General features: G+C 42.0%; 1 protein-coding gene across 2 annotated transcripts in view; it reads left to right on the top strand.

Annotated features, from left to right (window-relative positions):
• Positions 1-8438: 8438 nt before the first annotated feature.
• Positions 8439-19957, top strand: part of ATF2 (activating transcription factor 2) — a 443302-nt gene continuing 431783 nt past the window's right edge. The window contains exon 1 of one of the 2 annotated variants that reach the window (XM_085645248.1): positions 8439-8585. The gene's annotated coding sequence lies outside the window, so the exon portion shown is untranslated. The remainder of the gene's footprint in view (positions 8586-19957) is intronic. The other variant, XM_085645249.1, reaches the window with a different exon arrangement.

Consider the following 19957-nt stretch of genomic DNA (forward strand, 5'->3'; position numbering starts at 1 on the left):
TCAATAGGATGTAAATGGACTTCGAGATGACTGTTTATAATGGGTTGCGATATGTCCTGGTTATAGTATGCATTTTCTCTCGATGGGTGGAAGCCTACCCAACAGAAAAATTACACTCACTGTAGCTAAACTGTTGTTGAGGAAGTTAATACCAAGGTACTGAGGACTGGTTTCTCTGGAGTCAAATCGTGGGACACATTTTAATAATGAGGTCCTTAGAATGATTTGTGCAGCGTTACAAATTGAGCAGAAATTACACTGTAGTTATCGACCTGAAGCTTCTGGCATTTTTGAACCATTAAGTCCTTATTGGCAAAAGTTTCTGCTTCTACATCAATAAAATGGACAGATGCTTTACCTTTGGTGATGATGAGTCTCCAAAAAATTCCTGACAGGAAGTTTGGGTTGTGCCCACATGAAAACTTGATATGGTGCGCAATTAGACTGCCTGCTGTACCTGCAAATGCACTTTTGAATATCACAGATGATGAGATACTCGACTACTGCAAAGGATTGGCTGTCTCTCACCAGGTTGAAGCTGTCACCTTAAATCCTCCTTGAGAACAGTGCCTCGACCTCAGTCCCGGTGACTGGTTGTTGGTCAAGAAACACGTTAGAGATTCTTGCCTGGAACGGAGATAGAAAGGCACCTACCAGGTGATCCTCATCACGAACAGTGCTAAGGGTGCCGGAATACCAAACTGAGTACATGCGTCGCATACCCAGAGAGTAAGAAATCCATACAAAGAAATCGTATTCTATGAAACCAGACCGAAGAGCACTAGTAGCAGGACCGTCATAAGTTGGACAATTGCAAGGAGCAATACAGCAAGAGGTACAACACCAAGCGCGAGATAGGGGTGAAGAACAACAAACAGTCCCACCAATCCAGGTCCCTGTGATTTCTCAAAGTGGCACTGAAGCCTCTGAAAAAGAGTTAAGATCTCAACCTGAGAGAACTGTTGAGACAGCACCAATACAACCAGACGAGCCGGGTGAAGGAACAAGTACCGGAATGAGAAGAGTGACCCGCACTGCTGAGTGGCCACAGTATTATGGTCAAAGGAAATTAAGAGAAAGTATTTCAGTGGAAAGCATACCACCAACTGCAGAAGAAACAGAGTCAAGTGGTATAAGTGACACAGAAGAAGATCAGCAAAAGACAAAAAGGTTGAAAAGAGCAAGAGGGCCTTGGTGGAGGTATTCTGCACCTGAATGGATATACTACACTAAACAAGTGTTAAGTGAGCAGTGGAAAATTTGCTTCCTGTGAGATCCGAACTGCTTGAACCCCCACGATATCAAATTGAAAACAAAGTTGGGTGAAAAGCTGTTTTGAAAGATTTCTGAAAGACTTAGTTAACTGAGAAAGAGCAAAAGACTGAAAAAACGTTTTTATTTTTTTTAAGAAGACCCCCCCCCCCCTCCCCCACCCCTACGCCCAAGGCTGCTGAAGAGGAGTAGGGATAACATATTTAGAGAAAGATGGAGTAGGGTTACAGATGACTACACAAAGATTGTTGTAAATAAAAGCTGAAAGAACTGCTTAAAGAAAGACTGTTTAACAAACCCAACTACAAAAAGAAACTGCTTGAGATGAACTGAACTGAACTTTTGAATTATTGCTGTACATTTTGCTTAAACACTCTCACTACAGACAAACATGTGTTGTTTAAAGAGAAAATGATGCAAGATTATCATGGGTATTACATTTTTATTAACAGGATTAGTGATTATAACAACATTAATTTGCCACCAGAGACAGAGAAGTCTAGGTCTACTCCTGAAACTACAACATCCCCCGCCACACACACACACACACACACACACACACTAGAAGAGACAAAATGAAAGTCCACGTGTGAGTTACAAACAAGAAGATTACTAACATTTATTCTAGATTAGTGCAAGAATACACACAGGCACTTGACACAAAGGATTGCTACGTCAGTGCCCACTTACCTTCATCAGTTTCAGAGGAGGTAACTTATCACCACATACCTTCATCATATGCCATAACATGTGGTATTTTGCTAACCTTGCTGATATCTCAATAGGGTTAACAGCTCATTACCTTGACTACGATACGTATGTTCATGAACAGGTCTTTTTGCAGATTCACAAAAGGTGTACTTTTTAGGTCTCGCCTGAGCTAGCGCATGCGCTGTCTCAGGCGAGACATTTAGTAAGTGGGTTTTCAAAGTGCTACCAAAGGCTTTTGCTGGCCTCAAGCGTGCGGTTACGCACGTGCGCATTCGCCTTCTGACTTTCCTCTCGGCCTTTAGCCATCGCTCTGCCTCAGAGTCTCCTCTCCGCCCCGTCATTCATTCACTGCTGATCCCCTCCCGCCCTCTAGATTTGATACTTTCTTTTTTTCTTATTTTTTTCTGCCACACGTTTCTACCTTGTTGTTTCCTAGCCCCACTCCGTCTAGTGTTGTCCCTCTTCATTACTTTCCTGCTTCCCCCATTGCTCACCTTTCACCGTCTCCCCTCATCTTTCCCCTCTCACTGCTTCTCCCTCCTCGTAGTAACTGTCCCACGTGATCAGGTAAGTGAAGTATTTTTTTCATTTTTAAATGAAAATGGATGTAACTGTAATGCAAAATGATCTCATTATATAGACTGTGTTAACATTACGTAGATTCACTTTCATTGCTGTTCCTTTGTTGTTCTGGATGTGCACACTCCTCCCGTCTCCATGTGATAGTACCGGCTGTACTATTATCTTGCTGGGGTAGCGCACACACCAAACCTTTCTAGAGGGGGTATTTAGGGACGTAGCTTGCAATAGCGCCGCAGGTACAGTAGCACCCGGACACAGTGGTCTGAAGGCTTTATAATTTTTAATTTTTTTTTTGCAAACTGTGGCGTAAGGCCCCATATTCTTGCTTGCATTATTGCCCGTAGTACTCACTCTTGCGGCACCACTAGACGCAGTGTGCTGCTCGCGGCCGGTGTGAACCGTCAAATGCAAGGATTGCTCACTTAAGCAAATCAAACTTACTTCATGTTCTACTCTGGACTGTGACATTTAATGGCAAATAGCGTGAATGGGGTGTCAAAAAGAAGGATTTTATTTTTACAGTGCAGAGTAGAGACCACGGTTTCGGTTCACTTTTAGTGAGAGCTGCAATAGTGAAGACTGCTGGAGCGCGGTCTGTAGTGACCGCCAGGGCGGACAAAACATCGCAGACCTGCCCATACTCCGGAAGCAGTTCTCCCTTTCTTTAACTCTGTCGCAGTATAACCAAACATATGGCCCCAAAAAAATATGTTTATGTAGTATTTCTTGTGTTGATATTTTAAGCGCCAATGACTGTGTACAATTAATTGCCTCAACACCTCGGCAGCAACCAATACATTAATATATGTGTGGACATAATATTAAGTCCAGAGAAAGTTATACATTAGAACACGGAAGCGTCACTATCTATTTCTTTAGTTTTGCTGAATCACGGCACCTGCGCTTTACTTTTAGCATGGTTAAAGGTAAAGCGCTGGTGCCGCGATTGCACAAAAGTATTGAAGTCGCCCCTTATCCAGAGAGCAAGCCCTTTCAAACCTTGTCTCAGCATCGGTGGCATATAAATCTGAGACACTTACTGCTAAAAACAGGAAGATAAAGCGCACAGCTATGTGCAGCTGATAAGAAGGCCTGACAAGCACATGGCAGAACCAAGCCAGCAAAACACAGCTCAGACATTCACTGGTATGGAGAGCAGGGCAAACAATGCAACCTGCAAATGTCAAAACGAGGACCGCGCCTGCGATCTACCTATTATTGTGACCAGCACAAATAGCAACTCTGTGCCTCTTGAGTGGAACTGACCACAATGAAATGATGCTACGGTTGAGAGACCATGATGACAAAGTGCTGAAATACATTTAACCACAGCACTTCTCTTCTTTATTATTTTTGGTAAAGAAGCTAGGCAGAAGCAAACTAACAAGCATTGGCATAGCTAATAGGTCTCGCCTTTGGGACCTTATAAGTGTTTAGCCATGCAATAATTGATGTTGTTGCACCAAGGATATTGTGCTGCATAACTAAATACTTATAAGGTCCCAAAAGCGAGACCTATTGGCTATGCCACTGCTTGTTAAAAGGTGTTTTAAATATGGATTATTTTTCGTTAGCCGGCCTGTGTCATGTTGTGTCTGCACAAAGCATTTAGTATCTATATTAGCAACTGAAATTATCTGCTGCACTTCATTAGGCTTAAATTATTGCCCATTTTGAATATGGTATGTACGTTATAAATGGGTTTTTACCGTAGACTCCCCTAAGATGTACTTTTTGAAAAGGTATTATAAATACAGATGTATATCTGTTTTTAGGTATATGTTATGATCTGGTCTAGTTTTATTTAATAGAGATTTTATGATACTTCTAATTATGTATTAATGAACTGGAAAACTACATTTCTGTAAGAATTTATTTCGTAGAAATTAAGAATTTCTTGTCTCTTACCTTACTAGACAGGCAAAAACACTTTGAATACTTTTATTCGAATTGTGATTTAGTCCTTTCTAGAGTTCCATTAATAAAGAGAATGCATTTACACTCACAAGCAAAAGAAATTAACACAGCCTGGTATTGCTTTAGATCAGGGTTCTCCAATGTTGGTCCTGGAGGACCGGATCCATGCCAGATTTTTAGCAATTCCACAGTTAGATATATGTAGTTATCATGAAAATCTGGCATGGATCTGGCCCTCCAGGACGACATTGGAGAACCCTGCTTTAGACCATCCATGCCTTCAGTGTTAAGGCATCCGAAAACAATTCAACCTGCTTAATGAGACCCTTAGAAAAGGTATTTATCATGATATAAGCAGGAAGAGAAACAAACATTTCACTAGGTAAAAATAGACAGGAAGATGTTTTGAAAAACGTTAGGCGGAAAGAAGATGTATTCAAAAAGAAAATGATCTATCCAAAAATAAAATTAGACAGAAGACAAAAAGGGAAAATATGTATTTACAGAAGAACCCTAAGTATAAGTAGACATATAGGAATCAGTAGTTCTGAACACACATTAGAAACTATGGGAAGAACATGGCAATTTTTACAAGGAAAATACAGTCAGTCCTGAAGTATATTTCATTTGCGGCGAAGATGCTTATTTTCAATTGCCAGATAATTGGGATGGTATTTCTTATTTAGCTTTGCTGTTTCCTGAAACGTGGCATGTATATAGTGCAGATGCATTAACAATGACACCATCACATATACACACAGTACCATAGGTGATAAAACACAACTAGTTAGAGACATTTTTGGCGCAATCATACCACAAGTAGGAGTTGCTTTAAATAATGAGAAATGTGAAAGCTTTCAACAGTTGTTGAAAAATTACAACCAGTACATCTGGAGCTTTATTAGTTGTAAATCCAGAATTACAGCTATTAGATCCATAGTTTTACAAAATCTCTAAGCATTAGACATTTTACTCACAGAAAACGGCGGGGTCTGCAAGATGCTGAAAGTTCAGCATTGCTGCTCATACATATCTGATGAAAGTAAGAAAATATTTGAATTCACAAATAACATTTCTGACCTGAATTGGAACCATTAGAGACACTGAGTGTTTTAAAATATTTAGGCTAAGGAGTTTCTGTTATTGGAAACTGGTTTGCAACAGCTGGAAGAGGGATTATTAGAGCAACATTTGTGCCAATATTAATTATAGGGATTTGCATACCGACCTTGTTTGCAATTTACAAACTCTGTAGATGCTGTATTAAAAAGAAAAATAAGAGAAAGAGATGAATGGAAAGGGATTTATCATTAAATGATCGCATTCAAGATGAATAAAGAAAGGAACAACAATATCAGAGTTTGAAAAGGAAAAAAAAGGCTCAACTGAGAGTGAGAGTTACTCTAAATATGAATTTGTAACAAAAAAATGATGGTTAAAATAACCATCAGATGGGGGATTGAGAAAGATTTTAAATTAAGAAGAAAATAACACTGGTTCGATAAAGGGTGAAGAATTAGCATGCATGCTTTGATGAAAATAATGTGTCTAGAAGGCAGAAAATTGTAAGCTATCCTATGTACTCATACTAGGCCTCAAATGACAAAAGCAACGCAGCTTGAAAAACCAGATTGAAAAGAAAATGCTAAATATGCATAAGAAGTTTAATTCTTGACCTCTCTGTGAACATGTTCTTTTTCATAATAATTAATGTAACTTATCTGATTTCAAGTATTTCCGCAGAATGTTTCTACTCACACTAAGACCACTGTTTATACAAGACTATTTTTGTCATTTAATAGTGTAAAGAAGAGTTCATACATTGAAATGCAGAGTTTTAAAACATGAGCTTAATTCGCCAACCTACTTGTGTTTTCCCCATTAATGGTGATTTCTGCAAAATGTTTTCTTTTTCTTAAGTACAGATAGTTCAACTTTGACATAAACTATTGTTTAGAAACTTGGGATTAGAAGGTTAAAGATGTAGTGTATATGTGGGAAAGTAAGCCTGAATGATGCAAACTCCACTTGAGCACATCATTGTTATAATCTAGTTGCAAAAGTAACATTGCTGTCTGTGGACTATTGTATTCATTTGAGAAGATGAGGAGGATCCTGTTCCCAGGAGAGCATGGAACACAGATTGGCTGACAAAAGACAAGCAGAGGAACATGTTGCAAGTGATGCCTGTAATAGTGCATGTTCCTAGAGTAGGGTACCACACCTTTTACCCCTTCTTTTTGTCCCACTTGCTATTGAGAATTTCTAGACTCAGACTTTGTCACATTGCTTTGAGACTCTGAGTTCCCCGAATCCCTCTTTATGGGAAGTTCTGCTTTGATATTTTGATGTTTTTTAACTGATTTATGTGCAAAAGTTTTTCTCTCACTCTCTCCGCAACTCTTTATGGTTTTAACTCCATTTTCACCAGATTCTTAGAAAAGGGATTATTTCCTTTATGGAACGTGCATTAATGCATTTCTTATCAATAATGATTTTATATTTCTATCATATATTGACTATTGAGATTAATCTGAATTTAACTTGTGAGTTTCAAAAAAATGATCTACCAAAAGATTTTAATAAAACACTTTAAACATATACCAACTCTCTTATTGATTAATGATTGTGGTGATAATGTATATGATGCATTGCTCTCTCCTATAAATCAACGACAAAGATCCATACGACCGGAGGCCGATATACAGAACAGGAATTAGCCTGTTTGATGGTAAACTGAGATACTTTAAAAATTGCGAACGGGTTCCTGCTTCAGCACCCACTTCCATGTTTGTAAAGGTGGCATATTCTCCCAATGTACAAGAGGCCCATGATGTTCCCTCCCCACACCAAGACAATCACAGTCTGACACACAATCTGATACGGACTATATGCCTACACAGCACAGGAGCCATCACCTGACATCTTTCAGACCAAGACGTTACATGGCATCATTTTCGGATTGGGATCACAGTTAGGTACAGGCACTCACAAAAAAGGTGACCCACATTTCAGAATCGTAATTTTATTTGTAGTTTTACATAGTGTGTACTCAGCCTCTGGCAGGAAAAGGAGAATAAATAGAGACTTGTTTATCCAGCTACCCCCTACCCTTCCATGAGGGGGGGAGGGTCTCAACCTGAGAAGCATCCTCCCTGGCCCTAACCAGCCCCCTCCCCCCCCCACCACCCTAACATTCCAATCCTCCTCCCTACCCCAGTCCTCTGCAAAGCGAGTGATAATGGCTTGTCACACCAAGGGGCAGCAAGGACACCTCATGCTGTGACAGAAGAAGTCCATTGTCATTCTGCCTCGGACAATTAGCCGGCCTGAGGTAGGTCAGTCTCAGTAGGTATAGATATGCAAATGCCTTTATAACTATCTTTTCCGTTGTGCACCTGTAGAGGAGACCGGGATGGCTCAGGCGGACAGGACAGCTTAGTCCACTCAAAAAACGGCCCACCAACTGGCCTCGGTCACCGGCCCATTTCCTTTCGCCCGCCTAGTCAACCCGAGCCTGCAAGGCATAATACTATATGATATATACTACCTTGAAAGAAAAAGCTGCCCCACACTCCAACAACGACCCGACCGGTTTCCTCGTTGCCCGCGGACTTTCCTACAGCTGTATAACCGAAGGAAGAATTTGTAACGAGTTCTAGAGACCAGAGTTTGTCGTGGCCAACAAGTTAAATCCTCTCCCCCTCCTTCGCCACAAAGGCGTCCAGAACCTAAGAAATAAGGGGCCAAAGCAAACCAATACCACCCACTAATAATATGCCTGACCACAAGAGGCTGCGCCTTCACTTCCGGATGGTTGGGAGATTTCTTCCGAAAACATAGGCTGATCTCTTCCGGAATAGCAGCAGAATCGTGTGGGTATTTTTAAGCCAATCTCCGAATTTAGGGGGCGGTACCACCGCTACGCCCCTCCCCATACCGCCTCTTAACATGTCAATCGCTTTAAACTAGCTATGCGATTGCCTCTCTCCGCCTTCAGTTATTGAAGTCGCTTTAGTGTCCTTCATCTATTGAAGTCCGTTAGAATCGAAAGCAAAGCAGAGGTAGTCGGATGTTTGAGCTCGTCTGACGGGAGGCGGGAGGTAAGGCCCCCTGTTCGGGAACCTCCCGCCTGGCTCGGGAGTGTTGTCATGGCTATGGTTGTGATTAGTGACACCTTGTGTATGTGCCTGTTAGGGTTGCCTTATCATCTTCGAATCATTCATTGTATTGCATATGTGCTGCTCAGGGCCCTAATTTTGATCAATGAGCCATTGTTTATGTGCTATTCGGAACCATACTTGTGAGCAGTGCCGCAATGTGTATATGTGATGCACAGGGTTGCCACTTAACGGAAGTGGCCTTTATGTGTTGATCAGGGCTGAGCTTATGGCCAGCCAAGCCTTATGTATTTACTACTGATACCTAGCACTTGTAATAATTGAAACTTGTTTGTGTTGCCCAGTTCTGGTGATTATGACCAGTGATCACCAAATCCTCCAGTAAGCCCTGGCGAAGGTTGATTCTTGCGATCACTATTGCTGCTCATGGCGATGGCTTATGAGTTATGATTGATGGATATTGCATTTTTATAGCCCTTACTACGCCTGGTGAGGCTTTGAAGAGCTTTACCCTGGGCAGCACTCTGCTCTGGAATCCAAGGTTAGTGGTTAGTCCAGTGTTTTTGCTTATTGTTGGATATTAGAATTAGTCTTGTACGCTCAAGCAAACCAGTCCATGCCTTCACTCCAGTTTCCTTGCAGAAGAGTGGATTAAAAAGAGTTAGGTGGGATCATTAGTGGGGTAGGGGGTATGTGAGATCATGCAAATGGTTGGTGGGGTTAGTAGAAAAACTTGAGGAGAAAGAAGAAGTTTGTGATCTTTGATTCATGGCCAGTTTTCAGAAATGCAATCAAAGTTAAAGGCAAACATGCATGTGGCCTACCACTAGTCCACTGCACCAGCATAGACCGTGCACCTGCTCAGGAGTTGGAAGTGTAAAGTAATGGCTGTGCGCATACTTGGGGAGGTATGGAGCACTTTAGACTATGCTCGAAGGTCGCAGTAACTTCAAGATCATAGCAATGTGAGAAAATATTTTGGTAAATAATGCAAACGTCGAGAAGCAGATTCTGAAAACGCTGGAGTGGATTTCTGGTGATGTTCATCCTCAAGTTTGGCTCAGAGTATTACTAATAAAACCAAAAAGGGTAAAATATTTGATGATCTTGGTTGTAGCATTACTCAAGATGAAAGGCGAGGACAACTTTTCCAGATAGTGCACATGTATTGCATTCATTCCTGTGACTGCACGATAGAGATTCTGACACTGAGGAACAAGAAAGGTATGTCCTCCAGATTTATTAGAGTGAAATGGGGTGGAAGCAGCTACATGTCGGAAGCCAAAAAGCACTGGAACCTCCTACCTTCTAATAGTAGAGCTGCCCCATCACTGCTAATCTTAAGAAAGCTCTTAAAAACCCAGATTTTTAACAATTAGTCTCACTCACAGTCTCTCTCTATGTTCATGCTGAGTCAGCACCAAGATACCATAGGGTAGACGTGCGCTTTACAATTCTGTTAACATTAACTAAGGTGAGGAGGGTGGTGTCTAGGCTCCCTTTAGAAATCAAATTAAGACTTTGTAAGGGGCTGCTCATTAAACTTCTGAAGCACTTCCCTTTGTTAGATGGCAATGGGAGAGTTGGGCCTGCTAAGTCTGTGCAGGTATAGTGGACCTTTTAGGTGAGGCCTAGTCTTTTGTATTTCTTGATTACAGCCAGATGTAGAGGCATCACACCTCTTCGTGCGTGCTCTAGGCTTTAGACCAACCTACTGTGAGCTGCAGTACTACATAAAGGCTGTGTATGGGGAGCAGCTAGAATAGGACATTACATTCTGGTACAGACTGGAAGGGGACTTAGCTTTGGTAGTAATACACTAAGGCTTCATTCAGCAAGGCAAAGAGGACACACTACAGTAGTAACATTCATCTACATCGTATTAGTCTTGAATGTTCATTTTTCTGCTGTCGACAAAGCAGGAAAATGTACCATCTGGGATGAGAGGGTCACTATGGAATACTTGTTCTCAACCCTGTTCCTCTTGCCTAGTTGGGTGAGGTGGGCGGAGAATTGACATTGTTCAACCCTAAACTTCAGTAACAGGAATCATTATCACAATAAAAACAATATCAGATTATTATCCTATGTACCGGTTTCTGTTAAAATGCTTTTACTACTAAAGGGCGAATTAATTCCAACAACCTAGTTGTTTGCAAACCTCTACATAGCGATTGAAGTAAGACCACAAGAAAAGACAGAATACTTCAGGTTTTAAACACAACATTCAAAATACCATAACAAAAGCGCCCTCTTTCATCCTAATGCACACTTTGAACTTGTTTCTTCACAGCACCTTCAAAAATAAAACGATCAATCAAAAGTCTGTGATTCCACTGGCAAAACCTACCCTTGAATAGAGGAAAAGCAGTGTTAGAGAAAATGAGTGTGTGCTGCATCAGGTTAATAAATGATCTTCGAGAACAGCTAGTTAGTGAGTAGAGAGGCAAACTTTGCAGGACTACTCATAATGGAAGTATTGAGGAGCGTAGAACTTACATTCGATACACCATACATGAGATTAGCAGATTACTGCAATTGAAATGCATGTTTATAGATTGTATGCAGTTAATACTAACTCATCACGCATTTCAGCACACTCACAATTTTGGTAGATACGAGAACTGAGGCAGATTTTACCAAGGTGATTTTACCAAGATCTGGCACGTCAGGAGGGAAAGAACTGACCCAAGACTACTTTTCCACCATCTAAGTGTGGAGCTTTATAGCTAATGAAGAAAATGAGATTCACATCAAATATGTGTCTTTCAATGAGATGTCAAGTTCTGGCGGATAATGGGGCAGTATCGACCAAGGAGGTTATGATCATGCATTAGCCCCCAGAAGTGGTAGGAGAGCTGCTTGTTCCCACTGCAGCCTTCAGGGTATTGAGAGGATAGAAAAGGAAAGGTATAAAAAAACAGGATGCACATCAAATATGTATCTTTTGATAAGATATCAAGATCTTGCGGTAGTGGGGCAGTTTAATTTGTGGAGTTAGGATTATGGACGGGAACCCAGAAGTGATTGAAGTGCTGTGCTTTCTGCCTGAGCTTTGAGGGTACCAACAGGATGTGCATGCCCCCTTACCCTGTACCAAGCAGGGCAGCCAAAGTGTGAACTAAGTTCCCCTCTCTGAGCTACCCCTCTTACCTGCCATGGTGTGGCTTTCTTTTTATAGTTGTGAATAGGCATGTTCCGTCGATGACAAATTTCGCTATCTTGTTCCCAATGTGTCTTAGGGCCTTGTGGTGTCCTGTGTGTTGGGCAAGGATGGCACCCAACCCCACTGGGCTCACATCAACAACAACCTCTGTCTGCAATTTCAGATCAAAGTATGCTGTTTCAGTGGCGTTCTCAATTGCATGCTTGATTTTCTTGAAACTTTGTTCACACTCAGTTAACCATCAATAATGGTATATTTCTTTTCGTTAAGTCTCTCAATTGGGCAACGTCATGTATATACCTTGAACAATAACTGGCCATACCAAGGAAGTATCGCAGCATAGTTACATCTTGTGGGGGGAGAAGTAGATGACTAGGCTTTTACTTTATTTGGAGTCATTCCCCCATCAGAAAAAATATAACCAAGAACTTGTGTTTGGTCTTTTGAAACGTACACTTTGCCGCATTTAAAGTGAGACCTGCATCGGCAAGTGTACAACACGCTAGTGTAAGATCTTTATCATGTTCCTTTCGGGTGGCCTAAAAAACGAGTATGTCATCACTGTAATTAAAAGCATTTGTGACTGGCTTTATTATGCAAAGAATGACATCATGAAAGAGTTCTGCAGTTCATGACACTCAAAACTTTGCTTTTGATATCTAAATAAAACATGAGTCAAAAAGGTAGTAATGTGCCTGCAGTTCTCTTCCAGTTCGAGCTGGTGATACCCTTTGTTCAAATCAAGGTGGGAAAAAACTACTTTAACTTCATTCAGGTACATAATCATTTCCGGAATGTGCGGAACTGGATGTCAGTCTCTTTTAATTGCCTTATTCGGCTAGCGCATATCAACGCAGATGCGCATAGCTCCACCACTGTCTTTCTTTTTTTTTTTGGCACTACCACTATGGGTGATAACCATTTCATCAGACCAGCGGATCGCTCAATGATGTTGTGCTTTAATAGTGCCTCAAGTTCTTTTTCAACAGCCTATTGTAAATGAAATGCAGTCAACAATGTTGGTGAATAACAAAACGGACATCCTTGTTTATGTGAATTTGCTCATTCATGGTCTTCCTAATCTATGAAACCAGGATGAAAACTGATTCACTGTCTCATGATATACATTGACATTGTAGTTTACAGAAATCAGCCCCATGTCAGCAGCAGTGCTGAAACTGAGTAAGCATGCGCTTGATGAAGTGCCTGGCTGTACATGAATTGGTGCTTGGACTTTCGTCTTTTTAAACTTCACAGTTGCTATGATTGAACCTTGACTTTGCAGTGGCGTTGAAGCAGCCAACGTATATACTTTGGTTTTCGACAAGGTTAAACGGGGCACTTGAGACAGTTCATTGTACTTTTCCACTGGCATAATGTTTATTGACGCACCACTGTCTTTGATAAAAGGTGTGGAAGACCCATTAATTTTCAGTGTTACTTTGGGACAGTGTCCAAATGAATTTCGCAATTTTACTTGTTGACCTAGCTTCGACCGGCATTCTTCCTTGCATAAAGATAATCCTACTTGTGCACGTCGTCCAGCGTTCAACTTTGACATCACTCACTCATCTTCCTCACTTTCGCTTGACTAGGGCAGTAACAAACCTTTAGATGAGGAATTTGATGACAATCGACATCATTCATTTTCTACTTGCCTCAACTGATGTTGCCGTTTGGCCTTGTGGGCGAGGTTGGAATGTCTCTCGAACTTTCTGGCAACCACTTTTTTCTCTCGGCGGGACATACTTGATCTTTCCCTTGCAAACCGTTACAGAATGGTTCACATGCCCTCATCCTTTGCATATCTGTCGACTGGCGGGACATTTACCTTCTTGTGGAATTCGTTTTGGGCTGTTCCGGCCTCCATGTTAGCTGCTTCTTTGTCAGCTCTTTCTTACGCTCTTGCAGCCATGATTACTTGCTCCAATCTTAGTGTCTTTTTTAGCATTCATTGTCTGAAGGAATCGGAGAGACAACCATCTACTATGAGATACATGGCCTCTTCATCGTTGAAATCATTGAGCTTACAATGCTTGAGGAGCAAATCAAGTCTTTCTACCAACTCATCCATCATTTCCCCAGCTTTCTGCCTTTTCTGACTGAAAATGTACCTTTCATAGTCAACATTTGGCATTGGATTGAACTTGGTTTTTAACGCTTCTTTTACTTGACGGTACGTAACTTCATCACCTTGTGGTATTTTGTTTATCACTTCTTTTACTCCTTCACCTGCTAAATTCTTTAGATATTACATTATCTTTTTGTCATATGCTTCTTCCAGCACATTAATGAAATCATCAAAGGTTTTGATTCAGGCAGTGCAGCTGGCAACATTGCTTGGCATATTTTTCTTTTTTACCGGTATCGATTGGAAGGGATGGTTTCAATAAGGCGTCGGCGCCGCCATATCTGACGCTCTTTTCAGCAGCCATTGGAAAAGAAAATGGCACTATTCCGACCGCTGCTCATTACTTTTTAGTTTATCCAACGTGATTCACCAGCCTCGTAAGCACAGACCCCTGTGCTTTTGCTTGGATTGCGGCACTAGGTACTGAGGCTGGATGGCTCTCTTTACTCAGGTTCTGGTGTCGTGTAGTTCCTATAACGAGTATAGAGGATCTGCGCGTTTAGACAACATACACTGTAGGATTGGTGTCAGACAAACTTTTATCACCCCCACCAGGTATGTTGGCCTTCTTGTACCAACTACCTCACAGTGCTACTATACTCTCCTTTCACCAAGGAGGGAATAGTTCTTGGCAACCATTAAACATGACAACCCTGATCCCACAGGACAATATACTACTTTTCGCTCAGTTACTCGTGCTTACTTAGTCTGTCTTGGAGAGTTACACCGAATAAAACAAACTGGGCGTTTTCAATAATCATTTATTGAACAGTTGTTATTCTGGAGTAGAATAGATGTGCTGCAACAACCGTTAGACAGTATAGGATATAAATGATTAACAGTACTATAATGGTAAAAGTATGGTATAGTTCTACCATCTTACTAAAATCATGAATACATTAAAGTATATAAAACACATGATAAAAATATGCGTACCTCTACGATGCCTCCCTAACTAGATGTACCTAAGTGTACCTATCATGGGTGTAGGTGTTATGCCAAGAATTCCTCTAGGATTCAGTCAACCCCATTACCTGAAGTGAGACTATGGGACCCCGTCTTGGTCTCGAGCTGGACAACCTGCGAGGAATGTTAGACCACTGCGAGCTGGAGTGTCTGCATGCAGGAACCTCAGCATCTCTGGTCAGTGTGTCAGCCGTGAACTCTCGGTCTCCTCTGTCTACCTTAGCAAGATGTGATGTGTATATATACACCCAAAGGTCTCCCCAGGGGCCCTACCTTGCTGTATTACTGTATCGGCCTAAGAATGACGTTGGGCATGAACTTTGTACATAGATTTTATACAGGAGATGGCAGTATGCATAATGTATGAGATTTTGAACTAGGGAAAACCTGCGTTCTGAATGCATTGTAATATCTAGGTAAAAGGTCAGTCCCTGTAAACCGTGACAAGTGTAATGTAGGGAGAGAATATAGGTGAAGGGTAACAAGTTTACCGAGTCCTATATTATAGTACCTATATGGAAAATAACACTGGTAAGCGTGATCGTATGCTCTATATCTAGTTATCGCCACCTTTAATGCTTCTCAGCGTTTACCTGCTTCTGCTTGCAGCGTTCTCTTGCACGTGGCTGTCGCTGCTCGTTGCACTTTCTGTACCTGGTTGTCACTTCCTTAAGCGTTTCATTTTTAGTGCTTTCTTGCACTCAGCTATCACGGCATTTAGCACGTCTCTGTACCTGGTTGTTGCTGTCTTTAGCGTTGTCGTACTGTTTGAAGTATGCCTCTGTGTTAGACTGTCTTTTCAAACAACAAGGGGACCCAAGTAAAGTCAGGCAGGGACCTCGGGAATCAATTATTTTGTGCTACAATGGTCCTTAGGGAGGTAGGGATGGGAAGTAACAAATGAATACAGACCCAATCAGTGCTGTATTGGTTAACTTATCCAGCCGGACAGAGGTTCAATATTTAATTTATCAGCAAGTTTTTTGGATATTAACAAACACAAATATTGAACAGTGGGACACAAGCCTGCATCCTACTACACAAACATGCAAACATAAACTAGGGAGAACATTTAAGCGAGGCTCAGGCAACGCTTACGGTTTGTTTTGACAAGTAGTATGAATTTTAAGAAACAAATCGCAAGTAACGTCTCTACACAGTTAATAATGACATCACATTTAGTGGATGAGGCGTTTTAAGGTGTCGACGGCGTTTTGATCCAAGTGAGCAATGCGTGGATCATCTTCAGGACATTATATTAGCATGCCTGTATATAAGTGGCTAAGATAATTGGGGAAGGCCGAAGGGCCTGCCACGAGACTGTGGGTGTGACAACACCGGATGCGGGAACCTCCGGGCTCGGTAGGGGCTCCGGCCGTCGCAGATATGCGGTACTGGCAGGTCGAGGATCAAGGGGCACTTCAGGGAACACTTCAGGAGGGGCTGCGTGTAATACGACTTTGCGATGGCCTCAAGTAAAGAAATTGGAGGGATTCACGGGAGTGGAGCCACAGGCTTGTGCACGGATGGCGTAATGATCAATAGTCGATGAATGCGCCGTGCTGCTCAGGGGGTCGGCATCCGGGATGAACCTCTGTCCGGCTGGATAAGCACAAAATATCTGCATTAGACTGTGGCGCAATATCTCTTGTCTCAACTTCACAAGCAAATTTTGAGATGTCATCATTGATGTCACTGACCATGAAAGAGTGATGTAATATGTGAGGTCATAAGCAGTGCAATGCGGGGGTGAGTTTTAGCTGAATTTCACTCCTTTTGTACAAGTGAAATCTGAGCCTAACTATAATGTTTCTGTAACCTTTTGATTTTTTTCAGTGAATATATATATATATATATATATATATATATATATATATATTATGATGTTTTCAGTAATACATGACATTTATTTGCATGTATTTGGAGTTTTTGGTTAATTCTTGCTTTGGCCCCTATGTCTAGATGGATCACTATAATCACCTGTTTAGGTTTAAAGGAAAAAGATAAAAGTAATTTAGGTCAGGCGGGTGATGTTCTTTTCTTTGTGTACACAGGAACAAACCCCTCTTTGAATTTAACGGTGAATCTGACAGCCGCGTTAAGGGCAGATCACACATGGAATTACTAAATGGCAGCATTGATTGCTTAAACATAAAATGAGGACTGCGTGATTTATATTTTGAGAAAGTGGTGAACGTTTTGTCATTAAGTATTATGCAAGACACTGACTGAAAACACAGCAGCCATCTATTGGATTGTTTATTTTGTCCAGGTAAAATACTTGGGTACTAGCAAAGCCAAGTCATCAAATCACTTAGCAAGCCAACCTGCTCTTAATTTATTCATGACAATTCCATCATCAGTTTTCACCATTTCAAAAAATATTTAAGACATTGTGGCATAATGTATTCCCTCCGAACCTCTGTCTCTGCCAAAACACTGTTCGTAGATTACTGCTTGCTCACTCACACCAAAAGTGGTCCTAGTGAGTGGGGTTGTATTTCCAGAAAGTTTGGAAGCACTGCAGCCTCCCTGGGCACTTCGCTGACAAAAAGAGAAGATTAAAGGGGAAGGGTGAAACACATTTGCAATGTTTGCTTGGTTAATCGAAAAGTATAATAAGCATGCACGGTGCTTGTTAAAATCCAATGCACATGAGCAGCACAGTAATTTTGGCAGGCGCGCTGGTTTCTGTCCGACAGGATCACAGTACTGTGCATGCACAGATGAGCTTAGTTCATACATGGGGGGGGAAGCATTGGCAAAGCTAATAGGCTATGCCCATGTTACCGGCCGGAGACCTACTGGAGTTACTAATGGTTTCTTGGAAAGCACTTTGTTTTTAACAAAACCCATTCGAAGATCGGCATGTGCACTAATGGTGGACATCTTGTGATGTGTCTTCTTACAAAAAAAATAACCACATGAAACATATTGCAGGATGCTGGCATGCCTCTGTGCAGAACGGCCACCATGGAATGTATTTCGTTTTTAAGAAAACACATTTCAAGACGATCATGGACTGCGGTGTGGTTGGGGGGGGGGGGGGGAGGTGTGTGTGTGTGTTGTGAAAGGACCTGGCTGAATTCTTGGGCTTTTCATATTAATTACTGGTGGGGCTCAATCTAACAACACCTTAGAATATGGTACCCGTATGAAGCTTTACAAGTGTTTGCATATGTCTTGCCGGGCCTGCAGTTGTGATAACATTGCATTGTTAGGTGCTGCTAGAGGTTGGTGGTTGTGATTAGTATATCCATGTGCACAAGCTGCTGTGCTGTCTTGATTATATGCCAGGAAGTCAAAACAAGAGGTATGCAGATCCTATGGAGGGGGTCTGGAAGGAATGAGTGTGGATGTTCCAGGTAAAGGAAGATAGAAGGGGGATAGCTCCAATAAGGAGCAAGGGCCCTCACACACCCCGAGAGGTGTCATGCTTCATCAAAGGGCAGCTCCTAGTTGGGCTGGCGCTGCAATACCCAATGGGCCCCGCAGGGGCGCTCTTTGCCAGAGGTTTTCTATGTTGTTTGCCGACAGGCCCTAGAAGATGGGGTGTTGGAGCAGATGTGTGGTGAGTAGAGTGGGAGTGAAAGTGAGTCTAAAAATAGCTATGAGTGTCCGAAGATACTTTATTCGCTGGATACTGATGCTATAATTAAAACTGACTAGGAGAGTTGTGGCTGGCGTGGAAAATTTAACCTGCTGCAGCTCAAAGTGAGGAGTGAAAAGTGAAAGTGGTCAATTGGTCGACATGTTTCATGCCTTGATTCTCCAAAAGGATGAGCAGCATTTCATGAGGACCGGGGGTGGGGGGATCCTCACCTACTCTGAAGTAGGGGGGACGATCAAGAGGGTGTCCTAGGAAGTACCGTCCCTGTGATATGGATTTGTGTGTAATCCAGGGAACAAGAGAGGTGTGGGTATTGGTAATTGCTTCCTTCTGGAGAAACCTAGAATAGAATGATGGTTATCCCCAGCCCGGACGTCCGTAACTCCCGCAACGCTGGTGAGGGCGAACCACCGGGGCACCGGGGTTCCTGCTCGCAGGACCTACTCACGTCCGGACGCCTGGGGAGATGCCACTCAGGGCTGCGCCTGTGATGACAAAATCTTGTATTTTTGCTGTCCTGGGTTGCATGTGTTCCGCTTCACGTAGGACCTGGCTTGACAGTTCGGGCTGGACTGTTTCGATTGGAACAGGGTCGAGACTGATTTGCATATAGCTGGGCCCAAACTGAGTTGACATGGTGTGCAAAATAATAATGGATTGGGATATGGCCAGAATACTTATCAGTGGCTGAGATTAATTCAAGCATTCCATCCATCACTTTTCTGTGTACTTTGTCACCCTAAGTGGGACTGGTGTGCTAAAATGTGGGTCCCGTGCTCACTGTGTCACTAGAACCAAGCTGTACACAGCTGATAAGCCCATAACTAGAGCAAAACCAATCACGGGCTGCTTGTGTTGTGGTTCAGGGAGGACCTGGCTTGGGAGTTCGGGCTGGACTGTTCCGACTGGAGCAGGATTAAGACTGATTTGCATATAGCTGGGTCCAAACTGAGGTGACATGGTGTGCAAAATAATGATGGATTGGGATGCGGCCCAAGCAATTACCAGTGACTGAGATTAATTCAAGCATTCCATCCATCACTTTTTTGTGTACTTTACAGGTTTGGTAGTTGTCATCAGTTACACTTTGTGCAGGTCAGGGTTGGTGCATATCCTTGAAGTATGTTTTGGTAAATGTATTAACATAAGCCTTATGTTTGTGCTGCCCGTGGTTGGTATATTAGGCCACATGTCTTATTCATGTTTTATCATTGGCCAGTAATTGCAGTCATATTGGATTGTATATAATCTTAGTGATGATGTCTTCTGTTTGTTCCATTAATAGTATAATGTCAAAAAAACGATTGCAAGTAATTGTTTTTCCACAGAGTCCTTAAATCTAAACCCCTTAAAATCCTGGAGTTGAGGACTACACTTTGTACATCTTGATTTGATAATTGGAGCGGCAGAGTGCTGCACTATATGTTCCTATGGAAAATGATTGCACGCACAGAGCCTCACTGTACACCTTTTGGTATGGT

The sequence above is a fragment of the Triturus cristatus genome, chromosome 3_1 (genome assembly GCF_964204655.1).
Source record: "Triturus cristatus chromosome 3_1, aTriCri1.1, whole genome shotgun sequence".
NCBI classification, from domain to species: domain Eukaryota; kingdom Metazoa; phylum Chordata; class Amphibia; order Caudata; family Salamandridae; genus Triturus; species Triturus cristatus.